Source organism: Acyrthosiphon pisum, chromosome A1, assembly GCF_005508785.2.
Source record: "Acyrthosiphon pisum isolate AL4f chromosome A1, pea_aphid_22Mar2018_4r6ur, whole genome shotgun sequence".
Taxonomy (NCBI): domain Eukaryota; kingdom Metazoa; phylum Arthropoda; class Insecta; order Hemiptera; family Aphididae; genus Acyrthosiphon; species Acyrthosiphon pisum.
Genome location: NC_042494.1, coordinates 27,749,578 through 27,772,834, shown reverse-complemented (window position 1 = coordinate 27,772,834; position 23,257 = coordinate 27,749,578). Strand labels below are relative to the sequence as shown.

The 23,257-nt window shown below is 29.4% G+C and overlaps 1 protein-coding gene across 3 annotated transcripts in view; it reads left to right on the top strand.

Moving 5' to 3' along the window:
* LOC100163050 (Kv channel-interacting protein 4) overlaps positions 1-23,257 on the top strand; it is a 167,028-nt gene that overhangs the window by 9,659 nt on the left and 134,112 nt on the right. The window contains exon 1 of one of the 3 annotated variants that reach the window (XM_029486881.1): positions 20,085-20,345. The exons of the other annotated variants lie outside the window; for them this stretch is intronic. The gene's annotated coding sequence lies outside the window, so the exon portion shown is untranslated. Of the gene's footprint in view, positions 1-20,084; positions 20,346-23,257 lie in introns of those variants that run through there. 3 annotated transcript variants of the gene reach the window in all.

Sequence of the window (23,257 nt, the reverse complement as noted above, 5' to 3'; positions counted from 1 at the left end):
CCTATAAATAGATTAAAAATTAGTGAAATATTTTGAAAATAAAACTATATAAAGAAAATGTCAATTTAAACAACTGGTAAAATTTTCAAGTGTCTACGACTCATACTTTTTGAATAATAACAAATATCAAAAATCGTTTGAGGCTAAACCGTTATTTAATGCGGTTTTGTAAAAATTTAAATTTCAAACACTCCTAAAAATTTTTTGTCTTAGTCCGGTTGAGTTTTTTTTACAGATATTTAAAGAAAAACTTATGGAGAACCTTGTACCAAATTTTAAAAGCTTAGTTATAAAAGAAAAAAATTTTACGATTTTTCAACCACAAAATTACTTGCAAATTTTCGCAATTTTGACATATTTCGTATAAATTTAAACTTTAAGCACTTATAAAAAAAAATTGTGACTAACGATTTTGGATTTTTTTTTATCACTGTGAGAACAACTTATAAGAAACCTTGTATTAAATTTTCAAAGTTTTCTATCCAACCAAAAATTTTTTATCGTTATTTAAAAAAAAAATACTTAGAAAAATTGAAAATTTCATTTGTCTATAAATAGCTCAAAAAAAGTCGAAACACTTTGAAAATTTAACCCTGTATAGACAACGCTAATATAAACATCTGTTGCAAATTTCAAGTGCTTACAATAATTATTTTTTGAGTTACAGTAAAATTAAGTTTTCGTTTTTGTCAAAAATTGGTTTTGCGTAAAAATTCGCGTTTTTCCGTTATTTTTTTAAGGTTTTTCCTGCCGCTTTTGAAAAGTATTGGGAAATTTTCACTTTTGACCCCCCAAAGTACCAACTAGATTCACTTTCCTTTCAGAAAAGGTACAACTTTTGAAAATCGAAGCATTTTTACTGTTCCAAAAGTTGTCGTCAGACACAAAAAAAAAAAAACACACATCATTGTAAAATCAATACATTCATCACTTCGTTCAGAATCTAAAAAAAAATTACTGAAGTTAATACGTTAATTGTAAGTTTCCATATACCTTTTAACTTAACTGAGTTAAAAAAAAAATTAGGATTACTATGAACTTTAAACTAATTAAAATTGTTTCAATCAACTTAACTTAACTCAATTAAAATTTATCATTAACTTGCCCAGGATTGCGTATAATTACATGAAATGTCGTCCAGAATTGGCGATCATCACTCAGTGCTCACCATCAAGTTTAATAGAATATTTACCTATTGCACATTCGACGGAAAGTTAAGGTTTAATTATATATAAGATTATATAATCATGTTATTATTAATAATTAAATTAGGGAGTCAAAACGTGTTTGAAATCGTATTTTAAGATAAAAGATTGTAAACAATTTTGGTTTAATATAGTATATATATATTATTATCATCTATAAAGTTTCAACAGCGATAGTTATATGCCTAATTTAAGATTAAATATAGGTACAGGTTGTAAGTAAAATATTAAAATTTTTTTACTTATGTTAATAAGTTATACTATTGAAAAAATAAATATATTACTTCTGCGTGATTTGTTCTGTCTTTTGCAGTCTAGTACTCCTGTCTCTTTATTCATAAAGTTATTGTTGGTGTAAGGTAAGTTCCAAATTCTATCAGGTGATCTTCGATAATATTATTTTGGTATTATACTTCGATATATTTTCCTTTTTTCCGTCATAAATCCAAATCCGTACAACTGGTAAATTTTTCTGAGTGTAAAGTCTGCCGGTTAAATACTGGACGGACGTATACTAGCACCCAAAAAATTTTCATCTACGTCTATCTTTTGAATTGTCATTATTAGATACCTACTTATAAAATTAAAATACATTAAATAATAGGTATACTGGTAAACACGATGCCTTTAATCTGGAATAGGGGTTTATACAAGAAAAAAAGACACATAATTTAACACATCTACGATTACCGTAAGGTATACCTACCTATTATTTATATTGTCAGTGCCAAAAAAATAAAAGTGTAAATTCGCGTACAACAATGGATGGGTTTTTCTCTCCATTTGGTACCACAGGAAAGTGTAAATAATGACAGCGAGACTGATAAGAAAACGCTGGCCGCAAAAATATAATACCTATGCATAAATCAGTCGACTTCTATTTATGATAATGATTCGTGCAGAGGACAAATTTCAAACACTCGCAGTACACTATTTGGGCGTATATATTATTGTATTATAAATTATAATATAATATAATAATTTATATGCAAACGAACAACACACATAATGTTGCGTCATCGTTCTACGATTTACGTTTTTTTGACAGAATTTAGTAGTTTTTTTTTGTGTTCAGTCCTCAGCCCTGTTATTCGAACTGGAGTGTGTTCACGCTTCCATCTAAGAAAAAAAAACTATGAAAATATAATAGTATAATTCGGGTGGGTTCTTAAAATTTTTTTTGTTTTATGTGTATTTCAGTTTTTCTACTTTGAAACTCTATCCTTCCAGAAAAAAAAACACACACACGTGCGCGTATTACGTTTCAGCGGCCAAATCAAAATTAACATTTCCGTTTCACGTTTGTATATTATTATCGGCTAGTTCTCGATATATATACAAGTATAACAACATGATATCTCGTCGTTTGTATCCGGTTAAACAAATTTTTGATTTCATTGATTATTTTAGTCTAGCTTGAATGGGGACGAAAAATGAATGACTGTTATAAACGGCAATACGCAGTGACAATCGTATAGGTATTGTATCTACAAATTATAATATTAGTTTCAACAAGTTGTTTTAAGCGGATCGATTAGTTTTACAATATGTATGGTACCTACCTACCTATGTGATTTTCATGAATCAACATAATCACATTTATTGGGATGTTCATACCTACTTACTCATAACTACTAAAATTGGTCAGTAGATAGACAAACAAAATTGGGTGTCAATAGCTCGTCATAATATTTTATAATTTTAATTTGTAATTTTACAATTTGTTTTCAAGTACAAGTATTTACAATATTAAGTTTTGTCTTATGGTTAAGGAGAAAGCTTAGTTCAATATAAATAAACAAACAATACAATTGTACTTAAGTAAATTACATTTTATAATATTCGTATACAATGTTATAACTCATTGGTATACATATTACACATTTTTATCAAGTATATTAAGATCATTAATATATTAATGTATGATTCAATTTTGTTTACTTGACTATTTTTTGAATTAAAAACAGTATTGAACCTATTACGATCATAAGTGTGCTACATTAATAATAGTCACACTGTATATTTAATATTACGCATCACGCACCTTATTTGAACTTAAATTAATTATTTTAATACAATATTATAGTATATTGGTATCGTTTAACAGCAATTAATAATAAGACTACAGCGGCATCTATCTACTTCAATCGAGACAATTGGCAACAGCTACTTTCTAGATTGCGTCCAACAACCACGTATTAGTATTAAAAAAAGTTGCATTGTTAGTTCATTCGTTGTTATGTACTTTGTTTCTCGGACTAATAGCACATTTAACTAAAAGTAATTAATTATAATACAGTTAGTTAATTTGTACTTATACAAGGGTCTATTAACTAGCGTTAAATGAGATAAATGCATGCAATTTAATGGTAATCTTCCTAAAATATACTTATAAAAGTTTATTTGGGTGTTTTTAACATTCACAGATTATATTGATCTATATAAACTCTCAAAATAAGAGGGAACATTTACAACTACTATGCATATAATTTATTTTTTATTGCGTTATCTAATTTTGCTTATTTTGTGTATATTACAAAAATGTTTTTATTTAGAAGATTAATAAAATGGCCCAAAAGTAGAGATCATGGTCAATAATTGTTATTTAGATAGATAAATGTTACATTGTACCTTACCTACTTATACATTTTTTATGCATCTGGTTTATGCTAAGTACAAAGGGTCAATAAAATTAAATTTTAATTTGATAATCATAGTATAATGTTAGGTACCTACTTTAATACATATTTTAGTATTAATATTTTTGATAAATATAAGAAAACATTTGTAGTTACTCAATTAAAAATTTTGAAAAATATGTTAAATGTTAAACATTAATTAAATGTACAGCCACTGTTAAATTTTAAATTACACACAATTTAACATATAAACTCAAATGTATCTATAACATAGCATTTCTAATAGAATACAAACTAATTAAACTTGAATTCATTGTCTACTTTAAATTTATTATGAACTATAAAGTATAATTCTTTAATGAGAACATATACAAATTGAACTGATTTTAATATATTTGAAGGAATATCTCAACTTTAATGAACTCTACTGAAAGAATATTTATACTTTACGGTTTGGGCCATTCAGAATTTCATTAAATATATTATAATATAATATATAATATACTTAATATGTATAGTAGGTACAGTATTATCTGTATATAAATTTGTATAGGTATACAAATTAAATTAGAAGTGCATTGAAAAAAATAACTCACCCATAAACCTTTGATTTTGGGGTTTATAACAAACATGACGTATACTTACGTATAGTTCATTAAATAAAATATTATTATTATTCACCGAGTTATGCGTGTACCACATTTTGATTAAATAAATTATAGCGTTTCTAATAAAATAAAACTACTAACGGAGACTGTAATAAAATTACGAATGTAAAATGTATGATTGATATGAAAAAAATATAATAATTTAATAATAAATAAAATCAGTTGGGTATGTTATTATATTAATTTACTTGGACAAATCTCGCTCACAATAAATAAATCATCTTTGAATTCCAATGGAAACAGGACGTTTTGAAAAATTAATCTAAACTTAATATTTTTATATAACTCATAATACATTGTAAACAATTCAAAATTATTCAACAATAATGCGTATATATTATAATACTATGCATTATGAATGTCTATGCCTTTTGTTGTCGAGAGGCTTTTTGTTCATAAAATAAAAATAAAAAGAATATTTTTACATCTAAATTGATACAATAATACAAAAATAATTGTATAATTGTTGAGTGGATATATTGTGCATTAAGTAATATCTCAAATCGTAGTGTATGTTGTACCTATAATATAACAATTATAATTTTAAAAACATAATACTACCTGTACGATATAGAATATAATATAGCTATAACTTTAGCTATAACAAAAATTGTAATTTATAAGTAAGTATACGCACTATGGCACAGAACGTGATGTATTATTATTTTGTAACAAATTATTACATTCGAAATGGAATTCGAAATATCTAAAGACTAAAACTGATCTTTACAATTTGTTAAAATTAACATTTTGGTATATTAATAAAATTATTTTTTGCGACTTTCCCGCAAAATTGAAAATGTTGTAAATTTAAATTAAAAGTTACGACCTTTAAGGTTATAACTTAAAGCTTACAATATCTATATAAACATAAACTATAAAGTTGATCCATGAATACATTTGTTTTCGGATGTTTCACTGCCAAAAAAACATTTTATAAAAGTAAAACCACTACCATAATATACTTACAAATATCAAATAAAAATAAAAGCGGTAATAACATCAGTTGTTTAAAAATTTTATTGACGTACGTATCTTCATAACGTAGAAAACAAAAAAAAGTAAATATCTTTCTGACAAATAAATTATCCCGAGGGCATACGAAAGTGTTCACAACGACTTTTCATCGTGAAACAGAATGTTTAAATTATTATTTTAATCATTATAAAATATTGTAAATCATAATATTTTTGTATTATTTTGATATGGAATGTGAGCATGATAGTGTGATATTGTTCACGCGGTGTGGACTGTTGTGTTGACACGAAGTCGTGAATGACACGAGGTGTTGAATTTTCGGCCGTTGACAGTCTAAAACAGCTTTAGCTTGGCTGTTAGGGAATTTTGCCAATAAAAAAATTATCAATCAGTCGCCGCGAACGTCAAATCAGGCGAGTGTCGCATCGTGTACGTTTAGTGTCGGCGGGGCCACGTTAAATATTATAAAATTATTATGTGCGTATTATATCTTCATCAATCATCACGTGCGTCCAATCGCTGTTGCCTCGTGTGCTTGTTTGAATATATTTATCAATCTTTGTCTGAACGGTTAGCCAAACGAACTTGCGATTCTCGACAACTTTTAGTGAGAATGGTCACACCACGTGTACAGGACAACTGTGTAGTGTGTACACAATATAGTTACAATAAATATCATTGTACTGTATATACTCGTAGAATAATGTTATACAGGGTGATTCGCCGAACATGGTCACCTATAACAAGTAACAACGAATTCATTCAATAGATGCACAGTAGAACCTCGATTATCCGAGCTAATTGGGACCGCATCTAGTTCGGATATTGAAAATTTAAAAAAAAAAATTTAGAATTACGTATGTATTAACTATTTATTATTTTTATAATTAAATATTTATTATTGTTATTAATATTTTATTAGAATTACATACATACATTACATTATCAGAAACATTATCATACATTATAAGAAATAGGTACATTACATTTATTTTATTTACATATGTATGTAAAATATTTTTTTGACAAAATTATCAATTTTAATTTGACGATGAGCGGCAACGCGCTTTCCTGCAGCCAAGTCTCAAACGTCTCAAACGTTTAAGGAGAAGTAATTGTGCTGGACAACATTCGGCCTGTTTTTCAAACCACTCAAGACCAGTTTCAAATGCAGCAAATGCTTCAGCAGATGTTGGTCCTTTTGGCGTACTCATACTTTCATCACTACTGCTGTCGTCACTTTCTTCATTTTGCAACGAAGAAATGATTTCATCGCTATCTAATATTTGATATCCTAGATCATTTACATCAGTTGCTAACCAATCAACAGCGTCATCATAATTATTACAGTCATTAAATCATAGAATTTCATTAAATAAATCAACAAAATCATCAAGATTATTTACATCAGTTTCTTCTTCGGCTTCTAACTTCATAGAAGCAACCCACAACTTCTTTCAAGCATTTCGTAAATTTTCCTCAGTCAAATTATCTCAGGCATCTGCTGCCATGTAACAGCAGTGTTTCAAATTCAATAATTTTGAAAATGCAACAACACTCTCTTCAGTGCCTTCATTTAATTAAAGTCTCCTCAACATTTGTTTTCGGTACATTCTTTTGAACTTTTCGATTACTCCCTGATCCATGGGTTGAATCAAAGACGTTACGTTTGGTGGAAAAAACATGACTTTATAATCTGGATCAATTAAATTTAATATTTCGGCGGATGGGTGAGTGGGTGCATTGTCTAGTAGGAGTAACACTTAACCTGTCTTGTGATGATCTTGACGCCATTTTTTTACATTTTTTATGAAATCATTTTCAAACCAATTAAGAAATAATTTAGAGTCCATCCAGGCATTTTTTTGAGCTGTATATGTTACCGGTAAACTTTTGATGTTCTTGAAACACCGTGGTTTCTTTGATTTTCCTATGAGTAGTAATGGCAATTTATGGGTCCCAGCAGCATTAGCGCATGTCATAATTGTTACTCTTTCTTTGGATACCTTAAAACTACGCGCTGCATGTTCTTGGCAAGAAGCAAGTGATTTTCTTGATAGTGCTTTCCAGTTTAAGCCACTTTCATCGGCATTGTAAACGGAATCTTGAGAATATCATTCTTTTTCCACAAATAATTGGAATATTTGTTTAAAATTTTCAGCACTACTTGAATCAGCTGATAATGATTCACCTTGAATTTGTAACTCACGTATTCCATGTCGAGATTTGAATTTATGAAGCCAGCCACTGCTGGCATTAATATCTTTAGGGCCCTTAAGTTTTGTATTCATCTCGAGAGCTTTTTCACATATGAGTGGTCCAGAAATTGGTTCATTTAAGCTTCGTTTTTGTATAAGCCACATTTCCATTGCTTTGTCAAGATCTTGATATTTTGCGACTTTCATAAATTTCCTTCTTTTTATTCCATCACCACTATCCATCTTTGACGCAAAATCCATGATTGCATGACGGTTGTTTTTAATATCTGTAACTGTTGCTTTACCTATATTATAAAGACGGGCTAAAGATACGCTATAGTCTCACCTTTGTCCAGCTTAGCAAGAATTTCTATTTTTTGTTCCATCGTAAGAACATGGCGTTTACGTTTATTAGACATTTTAAATACACTTGACAATCGTAATATATTTGTACGTACATATGTATAACAATGTGTGTGCGGTAGAGACCCGAACTAAACTAAACTGATAAGTAAAACACGAAGACATCGTTTAGATAGGCCCATTGCGTTTTGGTTATCAACTAATGATCGACGCACGTAAAATACATACATAACCTGTACTAATAATAATCCAAAAACGATAGTTATGATAAATTCGATAAACCGGCCGACCGGCCGGATACGAATTTTAATGTTCAGATACGCTAATTATAGTTCGGATAATAGAGGGTTCGTATAACGGAGGTTCGGATAATCGAGGTTCTAATGTACCTAATACGTAGTATTTTAGTACCCTAGTAGCCTAGTAGTAATCTAGTATTCTAGTACCCATATTGTACTATACTAAATCATGTGTTGATATATAGGCATATATTATTAATATTAATATTGTAATTACTAAGATTTCCAAATTTCCTTAAGGCTAACCCCATATTATCTTCATAATCCATCATCATGGACCTATTACCCTCAGTACATAAGTGTATATAAAGTATCTCTACAGGAAATTCCTTTAGTAGTACGAAAAATAATATGCTAGTTTGTCTTATAGTATAATTAATAATGTAAAAAAAAAATGTTGAGTAACTGCATTATTGAGTACAAAAAATGATTTGAACCAGCTTGATGAATCACCCTGTATAACTATAATTTAATTAATGATACAAACGGAGGCAGAATACGCCACACTTTGTAACGACATTTCATGAATCGATTGGGTTATTGTGACATTGTGGGATAGGTGTAGCTGTAGGCTGTAGCATATAATATTATAATTTATGACGATTTGTCATAGTGTTTTAGATAAAATCATTGAAAGTTTTCGAAAAATTTACTATTTTTGCACATCAATTACATGCAGTTGGCCGTCTTGTATTGGTAAGTTCATGCACGGCGTATTTAGGTAATATGTATAATAAATGTATAGGCACTATGATCAATTTGAAAACTACACGGAGTCAGCTATTGGTACAACCATATTGTTTATAGATGTTGTATACTTCAAAACTTTAGATATATTACAGATTTTTAAATTAAATTCTACATCTATTCTATGCGAAATGATTAAAGTTTATATAGATTAGGTAATATGTTTTGTACGTATAGGTTAAATAACACGCACGTTTTACATAGGTACATTAAGAAAAATTAATACATAAAATGTATTACAAATATGAATCCTGGATTATTATTATATCATATATTGTTATATAGTGCTGAATGAACTTTTGAACTTTTTAGTTTTTCACACAAGCTGTACTTACTTAAATTGTACGTCAATCTTTAAAATATTTGATTAATGCAATTATGTACAATACAAGTATAAGTATAACTTGTAAAATAGTATTGTTGAGCTTAAAAATGTCTCATAATTCTAAAAATTCAACTCTATTATGGCAATTTTTTAATACATACCTACACATATCCTCATCTTAAGCTTACTATAAAATACATAATTAGTAACCCACTTCAATGACTTTTTTCTATTGATTTTTAACCTGTATCTGTGGTGTTCATTAATTTGAGTAATAAGAATTGCATAATATAATTATTATAATATTGTAATTAATGTATATGATTAAGTGGTCCACTATAAAATATACAAACCGATGACTTTAACACATAACAGTAAATTTGCATTGGTAAATTGAGTGTTTTTCTTCGAATGTTCTCACAACAAAATATTTTTTGAAACATGCAATAAAAAATGTATGTTGTCATTTTACATCAAAAGATTTTGTTGAATGAAATTTGTTATATTATTTATAATGTCTCCAAATAATGTAAAGAAAAACGATCATAAACACGTAATATGCATAATTAACCGAGAAAAATTCGGTTTAGCGATAAAAAAAAAAAAAATCATTTTTATTAAATTACATATACAAATATGAAATACCTATACATAATATGACATTTTTCGATATATATATTTACGATTTTAATATTTTGATTAAAAATTAAAATATACGAAAGACCAGCTACCTACGAGAGACCCTTCATGGTTTACGCGTTCCATACGTCGTGTCGAAACGCATGGCTATGAAACGGGTTCAGGACAACCAGATATTAGTTATTAGTTATTACTTAATACCTACCTACTGTGGATAAAAAATATTAGTCCCTTTGGTCTTATTGTTGAATTTTAAATTTTAATAAATTAATTTTTTTAAATTTGATTAAAATGATTTGTATAAAAAAAAAAACCATAAAACAGTTATTATTTCGTTATAAATTATTGGTTTTATTTTTTTTTTTGTTTTAACTAAGTTGCTTAAATTTTGAATAGCATTTAAAATAATTCGATTTCTTATAAAAATTTGGACGATTTTTATCGATAATATCTAAAATGTACCTATTTCAAGCCCCGTCCATATCGCTCGGTTCTACTTTAAAAACATTGAAACTGCGATTACTATACATAATATATTGAATGTAGCGTTCGTGCAATACGGCCCGCGGTTTTTCCATCGTCGTGCCCGAGGCTAATATATATACAGGTTTATGATATAATAGGGTTGTTCCGTGTACATGTTTCCATTGCAGCCGGGCGCGTTTACATTCGTGCGGAAAACAAAAGAGCAGTAAGCCGTTTATAAAGTGCCGTCATCGGGTGAGTGAGACAGTGGCGGCAAGGGATAGGGTGTGGGGGTCATCAAAGAAAGGTCAACCGTTCGTGAAAGTTCGGGCCGAGGGAAAAAACACGATTTTAAACATCAAAAGAAGAAGAAGTAATATCGCGTGATTGAGAACGGTGCGCGTCCGCGTCTTCGCCGTCTCTCGTTAGTGTGTATACGTAGGTAGGTTTATACCATGTGTGACCTACCTACAAAGAGATCTGAAATCAATCTCGCCCGGTGCAATAGATGGAGTTCGCCGCGCGTACACTATACAGTATACATAATAGATATAGTGTATCCGCCGTGTGCGCTTTGAGTATATAATTTAATAAAATTCCGAATTTAATATTATATAGAGTCGCACAATATTATTTTAAAAAGTCTCTATTTTCTGCACAGGGCGCATACACTACACCGGAGCTGTGTGCGTGAGTGCTGGTGCGATGTGATCGCGTGCGCGATGAATGACGCTGATCCTTTACTTACAGGAACCTTCGGAGAAATAAGAATCCGACGACGGAGCGCTTCCACGCCGCAATATCACGATAGTCGATACAGCGAAATCAAATTACGACGGTTAATGTTGCGTCGGTTTTTTTGCCTCTTAAACTACCGCCGACAGCCAGCGGATTTAATGAAAAATAATATAATTGCATTCCTCTCCTGTGTGTATTGACGACGTCGTGTATAACGAAAAAAATATTGACGGCATTAAATTGTCTTACTATTGAACATTTTACTAGTACCTACCTAATATTATTATATCATTTGGTGTTTTTAAAAATATCATCGGTTTTGTGTGATGATATACTATATACATAATATAAAGCGCACACGGACCCCTGGAAGGAAACATGACAAAATTAGGGGGGTGCTAACTGGTGTGCTCACGGCGGTGGGAGGGTAGGGGGGTCATTATAATGTCACCCTCTTTGATTTTTGTACTACTACTGTTTTCACATAATTTATCGTTAAAATCAAATTTAATGTTTTCAGTATTTTTTTCTGTGTGATTTAAAATTGATTTCATAAGTTAAATTGATTGATAATAATTAAATATATATTATGTTAAATTATTGACGGGTTGATTTACATTAAGATGATATATTAGCATCTCGCTTAACATATAGGTATACATATATACAATTAATACTCTTCGCATAGGTACGTTGATTAATAATAATCCATTATTGTAGTTAACCATAGAACCAGGTAAATGCACGAATACATTTTTTTTTCGTTATAAAGTCGTCTCTTTCAAAAAAATCTGAGCAACCCTCTGGACCAAATTATAATAGTCAATACGAAAATTAAATATTACAGCGCCAACGCCAAGTCGTGATCGCCTGATCATCTTCTGCACTATAGCGTTATCGTGCCACAGCCGCAATTTAATATTTTTTTGTCTATGCATCTGGCGTCATAGTTTACGTGATCAGACTTGTAACGATTTTTTTCGTCCAACACTTAAGATTTATACGTGAACATAAATATGTTTTGTGTGAGTTTGCGTATATATCGTACACACTTCACATATATGATATACATAATATATAATATGTATATATATATTGTGTGTATGTACTATGTATGTATAACGTATTTCATACATTTATAAAGCTACAAAAACTCTGGGGACACATCATATACTGCAGGATTATAGAACGCTATCATTTTAACTATATTTTCCTATTGATGCCCCGCAAGATGGGCTTAAAACACAATTACGTGGTTTACTATCAAGAAGAACATATAATTTTCTCTAACGCGACTACGTTCAGGTTTTCGACCTATAGGTGTTGCCAAGTAAAATGCACCGATTTTAAAATACATGACTTTCATAGGCATATTTATGATATCGGTCTATCATTTTATTATCGTGTTGGAAAATTTAAAATATTGTCCACGTATTTTTTCCAGTGATGGACATCACAATATCGATAATTAGATATCGATAATGTTATATATATCGGGAACTAGTTTTTTTTTATAAACAGTTAGGTAAAACGAATTTTTGAATCAATATTTTATATTCATTTATTTATATTTATTATTAATTTTAATAAGTTATATAATTAATAACTAATAAGTACTAAGTAAATAATATTTAAAATGTGTATTTTTTATATGATATTGCGATATCGTAAGTGTACGATATCTATACAGAAAAATAAATCATTGCCCATCAATAATTTATTCTCATTATCATACAAAAAATAAGTTTAAATTGAATTGTAATATATTATGTTATAGATAGTAGATATGGTAAAATAATATAATATTATTATAATCGTGTACTTGTCTTGTAAAAAACGACTTGAAATGAAACGTCTTTAACAAAGAATTGAATCGAAGGGATAAATTATATTTTATACAAGTCGAAAGCATACTATTAAGTATCGTCTGATTAATGATTAATCTTTTTATTTTGTAATCATAAATATTATAGTAATATTATGTATAGGTATCAAAAAGTATTTAGAAAAATTTAAAACTTTTAAGTATATACCAAAAAGCACTGTGATATATTATATTACAATACAAATATTTAAAACATCAAGTAATTGCTGTCAAGAACAATGGCGTTATTACTTTTTTGTATTAGAGATAAGTATCTATACAGAAAATCGAAATAAAAACAGCAAACTTTTCTTATTGTTTTTTTCTCCAACCATAATTTTAATCTGGTGCAATAATATGGTTTAAAGATCTACGTGAGTGACCACTGATCAATCATAATGGGCGTGCGTTTAATAATTTACAGGTTTGGTGACGTCGATAAGCCAACCAATCAGAGCAAGTTCTATGGTATATGGCCTATTGTTAATATCTATAATTAGTCAATACACAGTCAATTAATTTATGCATTTTTCAATTATCACATAATCATTTTCAATAATTAAAATTGTTAATATCTTTATAACTTTTACAAAACAATGTAATATGCATGAAAATATAAATTATTATAACTATTGTATTTTACTAATTTTTTTAGACATTAAAAGCTATTTCTCATTATTTAGCTTAAAAACAAACAAATAATAAATCAATAATACAAGTTTCAATGATAAAAATTGTTATAATAAAGTGTCATTATTTAATCCATTCTATTCGTTTTTTCCCTTTTAAAATTGATTACTATTTACAAAAACAATTGATTATATATTTTGATAGATACGTTTTTACGTTTAAATATTTAAATACTCAAGTATAGCTGTTTTTCTTTTAACTTAAATTCATCTTTTATAACAGTATAATATATTTAACTACTGTAAATTTAATATTACATTTTTTATTCATGATTAACCAAACAAAAATAATTTAAACTTAAGGTTAATTTATATTCTCAAGGTATCATATTTCACTTCGTATAAGTTATGTGCTTAGAATAGACAATGAGGGATAAAAAAAGCTTACTTTATACAACAAATGAAAAAGCTTAGAAAAAACATTCTAAACATTTCTGTTATTCGGTATTCCTTAATAATATTATGCTGCATATAATATGATAAGTAATTTCTTCTCTTTCCTTTTTTCCCCAATATTATTATATTATCTTGGAAAAATACAAAATGTATTTTGCTTTGAACGTAAAAAAATGACTTTATCATTATTGTATCCTATGATAATTTCAATTATATTTACCAAAATACTTATGAGTATGGTTTTCGTTTAAATGCATCTTTTTATTTTAAAGAATTGCAAGACTTTCATGTATATTGCTTTCATTATATTTAAACTATTTGATTATTAATTTTCAATTGATTTGTGTACGCTAATCCACAATATGTAATGTATTTAATTTATATATAGAAGATAGATAAAATTTAACAGCCATAAGAAAATTTGGTTAATTTGGATCTATATATTAATATATCGTTATGGTGATCTTGCAAACGACAAAGAAATAATTGCAGAAACGATTTCGTGGGTGTTTCCGTATATTGTGTCCTCTAAGGTATAATAATTATTACAAATTCGTAAATCTATAACTTTCACAAAATAAATATAGTGGTCAAAATTAGAAAATTTATTTTGAAGCCATAATCCATAGCGGCATAACGTTATTTTAATAAATTGCCATCTGTAATTGAAATGTGAACGCCCACATAAATTACAAATGGGTACCTACACGCAACATTTGGACAACTCGTCGTTGACCGATGACGAAAATCCATTAGGTCCAAACATATTATTGTTATCGATGAGCGTACGATAACAGTTGTTTAGCATGGTTTATCATACAGTATATTTATCACTTATTACCAGCAAAGGATCGGCAGCGGGATGCACTACAGTGAATACTATAATTATTATAATTATACACTAAGTCTTGTACTATAGGTTTATGCGTGTGGCGTGTTGTCAGTGACGTGATTATAACAGGGCCATTTTGAAAATATCTTATTTGTCACTAGAAGTATACAAAAAAATAAAAATATTTATAATATATAATAATAATAATAATACATAATAATATACTTGTTATCTATACTATTATATAAAGAGGAGTTGTTGTTGAGGGTAATCTCTGGAACTACTGAACCAATTTCGAAAATTCTTTAACCAATAGAAAGCCACATTCTTTGTGAGTGTCATAGGTTAATTTTAAAAGGGTATTGATCACCCCCGGTAGGTGTTCAAGCGGGAATTTTGAGATTTACGATAGACATTTTTGTTTATTAATGGTTTCTATGGGTTATAGGAGTTGAGAATAATATTTATTTACCTATTATTATTTTTTTTTTTTAATTTGAATATTAAGGGAGCACCTCAATCTCATTCGTTTTAATCAGTCGAAGTTACGATCAGACGAGTATCTACATCCATTTGGCGTGACGCCATCGCTACTGAAGGAGACGCGGCCAACATTGGTCGTTTGACCATTCTCTCAGCTACTCATGTTGGAAGCCCACGCATGATACATTCAACCGCGAATTGCAACGGGAGCAAGACTATGATCGAGATGAGCTGGCTGAAAGAGTGGAACAAATGTGCCGAAAAAATGCTGGATATCTGTTGGATAATTTACAGTTTCATTGGTATTGAAAACTGTATCGACTCCAGATTTGTATGACTCCAAGTCCCCTGGCAACAACTGTTGTATCTTGAAATTCAAAACGTTGACATCCACATATTTTGCAGCCAAAATTGCTCTTTCTGCCAGCCACTCATGGTTCAAGTATTGTGTGTGTATATCGGGAAATATCTGGTCAATGAGATCATTCTGCGAATTAATGATTGTGCAGAAATCGTTAGTTATTTTATTTTTTAGTTATTTTTTATTTGACTACCAAAATATCCATTAGAAATAATTACATGGCAAAACAACGTTTGCCGGGTCAGATATTTACTATGATGGTATGTATCAATATTCGATGCTTATCATATTACAGTAACAGAGTTCAGTGTAGAGTATCTCAATCACAGAAGAAACGATTATACGATATACTATAAACAATTTTATCAAAAACATTCAAAATTGAAAATGCACGATCTAAAGTTTACAGGACATGTCCCAATTCATTTCCATACTAAAATTATTATAAATTATATAAACTATAAAACAGTAAAAAAAATGGTTCTCGGGGTGGTTGGGTATGGCTTGGGTATGCTGCAGCACATTCTATTTGTTTTCCTGTTTTACCGATATTAGTATAAGAGCGTTTTCTCAAAAGATTCAATGCGGCAACGAACGTAAAATATTTTATTTATACACGCTGTCACGTAGTATTTTTTACAACGGTTTACAAAAAACCGACGCCATACGTGTAAATTATACATTTGTTTTTGTTCACGTGATAAACAGGGTCATCATGATAATATTATGATGTACGGAAATAATGGGGCACATACGTATATAATATTATTAGAACACTGGTCGGTGCGATGTATCTACTTGTACAAGCACATATCATATTATACAGTGTGTTGTTTGGCAAGGATTTTTTGCCTTACACAGAAATATAGGTAGTTAAATATTATAATTATAGTTAAATTCATGAATTTTTTATAACACTTAATATAGTTACACTGTTGTTTATAAAATATAATATAGGTACGTATGGTTTTTGAAAAATAAAATAATAAAATAATGTAACATGATATAATTTATTGACTATAATTGACTATGCTATACGCTATACTATACTATGATATAATATAATTATTTATTGCTACATAACATAAAAATTTTGTCTTACAACAATATTATACAAAGTACACAAAATAGGTAATGTCCATTTCATGAAATGGACGTCCATAAAATGTATTTTCGTAAAAATTCACGATCTGGACAAATTTCACTATCTGGATATCCAGTTCATGAAATTAGTAGTTTCACTATGCGACAAATACATTGTTATAGGTACTGTATCACCGGCTCATTAAATGTATGACATTTTATTGATCCAAATCTGCAGAATCCTTAACTAATAACATATTATGTTCATATCGGTTTTGTTCATTCGTATTTTGTCCCTCTACATTATATTATAGTATACACCTTTCATTTTGGGTAGAAACGAATCGAAAGTCCAGAGTTTAGGTCAACTGGTAGAGCCTACTAAAATACACATCTACGCCATAGTATCATGATACATAAGTACTCTCACCATCATTTTTAAATAAATATATACATATAATGTGTATAAATCTGAAGTAAGTGTCTTAGTTTCACATGTTGTGATCGCGCAAACCGATTTGTATATAATTATATGTATATTATACCTACTTATAATACATTTTTACACAATGGCACACAATATGGAAGTGTACCTAAGTAATATGAACAAATTACTATAATATGGTGTATATGCAAAACAAATTCATGAAAAAAAGCCATAAAACAACAATAAATATTTCAAGTCCAATTAACATACTTTTATTGCAGTTTTATCACACTGAAAAGAAAAATATGCTTTATTTTATAGTAATCTACAAATACCAATTGTATCAACCGAATATATTATATTAAATACCTATCACTTGAGGACAAACAGTACCGATAAGATATACTTTATCTTCGTATAATATTGTATGCTAAATCCTTTCCTATTAAATTGTATGTATAAAGTAAGTTACATTTAAATATTATAATACCTATTATATTGATATAGATTATCTATATATAATATATACTATATATATAAGAATCTAACTTGATTGTGGAGACGAAGGAAACCGGTTTATTTATTTATTATTGTTATTATTATTATTATTATTATTATTAATTATTTATGTATTTGTTTGCACTTGCATTTTTCTATTTGAAATATATATTATTCATTGAATAAATAATTTATTGTTACATTTTTTTCTACCTTATCTCTATTCTATAATAAAAATAATAAAAATTAAACCCTCCAGTGGTTGAATTCAAAATGTAGGATATATAATTTTCAGAAATTAGCAATAACAATAACTACATTATGTAATTATATTATTTGTATAGCCAAAAAATAGTCATATATATTTTTTTAAATTAAATTATAAAAAAATAATTTCTTCCGGAGGAAGGTCGGGCAGCTAGTAGTTAATAAAATAAACGTTTTATATTGGATGTCGAAATACTCTTTATCCACAAAATTATAAAAATAAACAAATTTTTCCCTAAAAACACTATTTGTATGTAAAATAATAATTGTATGAAAAATAGTTAAGGATATAAAATTTAGAAAATACTTTTTTTTTTAAACAAATAATATAAGATAAAATTTTGAATAAAATAAATATTTTATTAGTCTGAATTTAAAATTTAAAATAATTTGTGTAAATCAAAAAGAAATAAGTTTGGGGCTCTTGTGGTACGATTTAACTTTTTCTGATTGTCTTGAAACTTCTAATATTTCATTTTTATGCTCAACTGAACCAATTTAGGGGGTGTAACCTGTGAAATATAATTTTTTCTTAGAACTACCATACTATAAGGACCACGCTAGGGGACCCTGTGTTGGTCTTGTAGATCGGATCACACAGATTAGGACAAGTCAAAGTGGGCAGTCCCAATAAAATTCGTTCTGTTTTAAAATCTAGGATTAATAAAATTCATACTCGTCTGCTATACCAAAATTAAGCTACAGAGAACTTTTCTCCCTAAATAGAATCAATTTTCTCGACAATCATGCAGAATATGCGTTTTTTCACCTGGAAGATGAAGCACCAACCGAGCTCTTCTCAGAGGTTTTTCAGTGTAAATAAACTAAATAGTTTTGAACAATATTGAAGTATAAGTATTTATTATACTAAATAATAATATTAAAAAAAAAATTGTTTTAAATATAAATTTATCAGCTTATGGGTGAACAATTGGAAAATGAATGTTAATGAGTAATGACTCAAAGTACACATACGATAATTTATTGTAACGAAATCGTGAATATCCACCACTCTCTTAAACAACCAAGTCCTACAATCAGCCAATGAAGTCGAATATCTCTGGTTAACATTTGTAGAAGGATTCACATAGAACGCACATATAAAAACAAAACGCGTATCAGTCTATACAAAACTCCATCTCCTAAGGCATCTGTGGTTCTGGTTTTATCTAAATGTCACTATAACTAACAAACTTAACATAATATACAAGTTAATAATCCACCTAGCCTGGTTATCTGGAAACCACCTTTTGGAAATCGTCCAATACAAAAACCACGCAAGCCTTCCAATGTATATTATATGTCTACGTCAAAATATAACCTCTGCCCCCGGGTATACCTATGTAACTAATAAAAACCTCTACAAAGACCTAAAATATCTTACACCCAGACCCAATGAACCAAGAAAATCTTATTGCACCAAATTTCATTCAAGTCCAAACGCCACCCATGTCAATTCATCAATCGAACAATAATTATTATGCTCCGTATCATTTCTTGATAAAGTCTCTATATGGCAGACTCAAACGTCTCAAAAGAATACTTATATTGACATAATAGAACCTAGTTGGGTGTCAACATTGATCAGCGTTCAAGTTATTCTTCAGTTCGTCATGACGAGTATCTCGCCCCATCTAATTTTCCGATTATATTTTCTCTGCGTGGATTGCAAAATAATTGTACCCACGTAACAAAAATAAATTTCGGGTGTGCGCGCACGCTCAACATAATAAATTGCGCGAGTAAATTTCGCACGGATGAAATTGTCGGCGGCGACCGGACGGCTCTTGAATTTTTTTTTCTTTTTTAAAAACGCGCGCGCCTCTGCCGCGCCGCCGTTGCCCGGGCGACCACCACACGGGCCGCCGCGGCGGTTGTTCGACGGGCCTGCCGCCGTTGCGTTTCGCCGTCATTGCCGCCGCCGCCGTCACGGTTGTCGTCGCAGTCGTCGTCACCGCCGCGTAGTGGGTCTCGCGCCGCGCGTCGGAACTGATCGCCCACCGTCGTGGTGTCGGGTGGTCGTCGCAAGTTATTCCGAACTTGCCGCGCGATTACTCCGGAGCTCGCGAAACCGCCGCCGCCGCCTTTGACCGTTATCGCGGATTTGTGTCCTCCATCCCCCCCCCCATTATTAACCATAGTTACACAGAGGGTTACGTAAAAAAAAAACCCCCCGCTTGCGTAAGTACGATTATATTATTATTACACATTAATTTATTGTTATTGTACCGCCTACCTCTACCTGTTAATGACGTACCTATATTTTAATATACTTAGACTATATATATATATAATTAAATTGGTTTAATGATGTGTCCGATAATACTTGCAGTGGTAGTTGCGTAACTATAGGACCATTTTGTGTGTGTGTGAGGGGAAAAGAGGAGAGTTGATAATATTATGTCTATATTTTCATATTATAATTTGTCAAGGGGGGTATAAACAGACATTTATATCTGATAATATTTATAATTTTAAATGAATTATGTATTCATATTCATGTATTGATTTTTTTTTATAAAATATTCATACCTATTAATGTTATAACAATATTATGTATCAGTGTATCATGTGCATCATACTACATTATATTTATTACGAATCAGAGACCACTCTATAATCTCAAACAGAAGAATCGAGACACTAAAATCTTTATCACAATGAGTTGTTTACTTATGATAGAAAACGAGCGATCTAAAGTTTACAGGACATGTCCCGATTCATTATATACCGAAATGACAAATATTAAAAATAATAGAAGCCGGTTAACACAACAAAAAAATGAAAGGGTTCCGGGGGTGATATATACCCTAATCGCCCCTTGGAGTTAGCCACTGACTACTTGCGTCTCAAACTCACCGGACCCAACTCGATCATAATAAATAATAATAAACATTATTATCTTACCAAAAAGCAAATTGTGTCGGAATATTATGTACTTTATTTTTTCCAATATTACGAATCACTACAATAGTGCAAGCCGCAAGGTTAAGGCAGGATAAATTAATAACTTTACACACTCATATTTTTTTTTATTTTTATAAATTATCATAAATCTAAATAAAAAATTAAAAGTTATATGGAACGAAACCAATTTAAAATTATTGTTAATAAAACGTTATCAAATTATTAATAATTACAATATTGCGTGTAAGGTGTAACCCACTATTATAATATGATATAAGCACATTATAACTTTTTTTTATAAATAAAAAAGATTCAGCCGGTATTTATAATTTAATATTAAAGAAATATTAGACATTTTTTGCTAATAACATAAATTACCTAACTGAAAATTATTAATACCTATAGACTATATGAGATTACATTTTAGTCTACTTAGTACCTAATTTCTTATATGATTTTACATTACACAACGCCTGAATATAAAAAAAATACATAGGTACCTATGCAAATATGGCAGTGTGTCCCTTGAATAACATTAGGTCACGGCCCTATAGGGCAGGTATAAACTCTGATCGCGATTACCTTTTTTTGTCGTAAACTCGGCCCGATAATTTCTATCGATGAGATAATATGATAAAGAAGACACAATAAGTTAATCTGAAAATAATAAATAACGCATTTTAATTCAAGCCTTGATTTAACTTACTCAAGTTACATATTCTGTCATAAATCATAATTAATTTTAAAGAAATTCATACCTAAACCCATATTAAAATAAGCCATTTTAATTTCCAAATGTTGTTATAATGTTTATTACCTAGGTAGCATATTCTAAATTGTTCTCGTACAATATACTCTCGTAATCAGTGTTACCCGTCTACATCCTTCAGTAAAGTTGTACAGACAATAATATTATTCCTTTTTTGTATCACTTATTCACGTTATTATTATTATCACGAAAACCGAAATAGACAATATCTGCTGCAGTCGTCTTTGCAACCATCGGCCCTACGGTGACGGTCGACGATGACGTATAGTTCACTCGTCACACATCACACTCCTCGTTCCCGTACACCACTCATTTTGTTATCGCTTAACGTGGACAAATGAAGTAATTAAAAAATTCAATTAAAACTCGAAGGAAAAACTATTATCGAGGAATAATTTTGTTTTTGGAAGTTTTTATTTTTCACACACACACTCACTTACAAATACACATCTCATCACCACCACTGCCACAAAAAAAAAAAAAATGCAGACACTGCAGACACATATAAAAAATTTTGGTAACGATTTAATCGAACTTCGCTTGCTCACGTTTGACCACAAAATGAGAATACCGAGCTGATGACATAATTTTTTTTTATAACTAACTTGTCACAAAGTTTTTAATTAAAATACTCCTTTAGATATACGTATATACTGTTCCTGGCAAAATTAAACGGATGTTTTAATATATTTTATATTCGTTATTTTATATTCCGCAGTAGCTGTATATAGGTAAATTACCATAGTTTACCTGTATTAAAATATATAAAAAAGGCAATTAAATGCAATTTTTATACATTCTATACTGAATAAAATATGAGTTCTGATATTATTAAAGTTATTTATTTCCATTGTAAGCATTAATCATTCACAATTTTCTAAAGTATTTACTTGAATATAAAATTATATAATATAGGATAAAATTGTTTATTTACATTGTAAATAAAGACAACATGGACTCACAATTATAATAAATACTTTATATTTTACTTAAAATAACATTTACGAATAATAAGATTGTTAACAATAATAATTATACTATTTTGCAGTTTATACAACGGAGTTAAATTATTTTGTGTGTTGATATTCTGTTAAACTAATATAGGTAATTGAATAATTAATATGAACATTTAAAATTTTTTTTTTAGAGACCAATACTACTAACTGTGCCTGAGTGCTAACCTATGAATACAAATTAGGTTTCTACACTATTCTCTTTATAATCAGTTTTCGTTCATTAATTTTTACAAAAGTGTTTCTCACTATTTTATTTCAATTGACTTGGATCGATGCTTAGACTAGATATACAATATACATAGTGCTGAAAATTAGATAGGTCGTTAAGTACAGCAGTGAATGGAAATAATTAAGTGCTTACGGTTTATATATTAACATTTTTAATTTCACACTAATTCCTC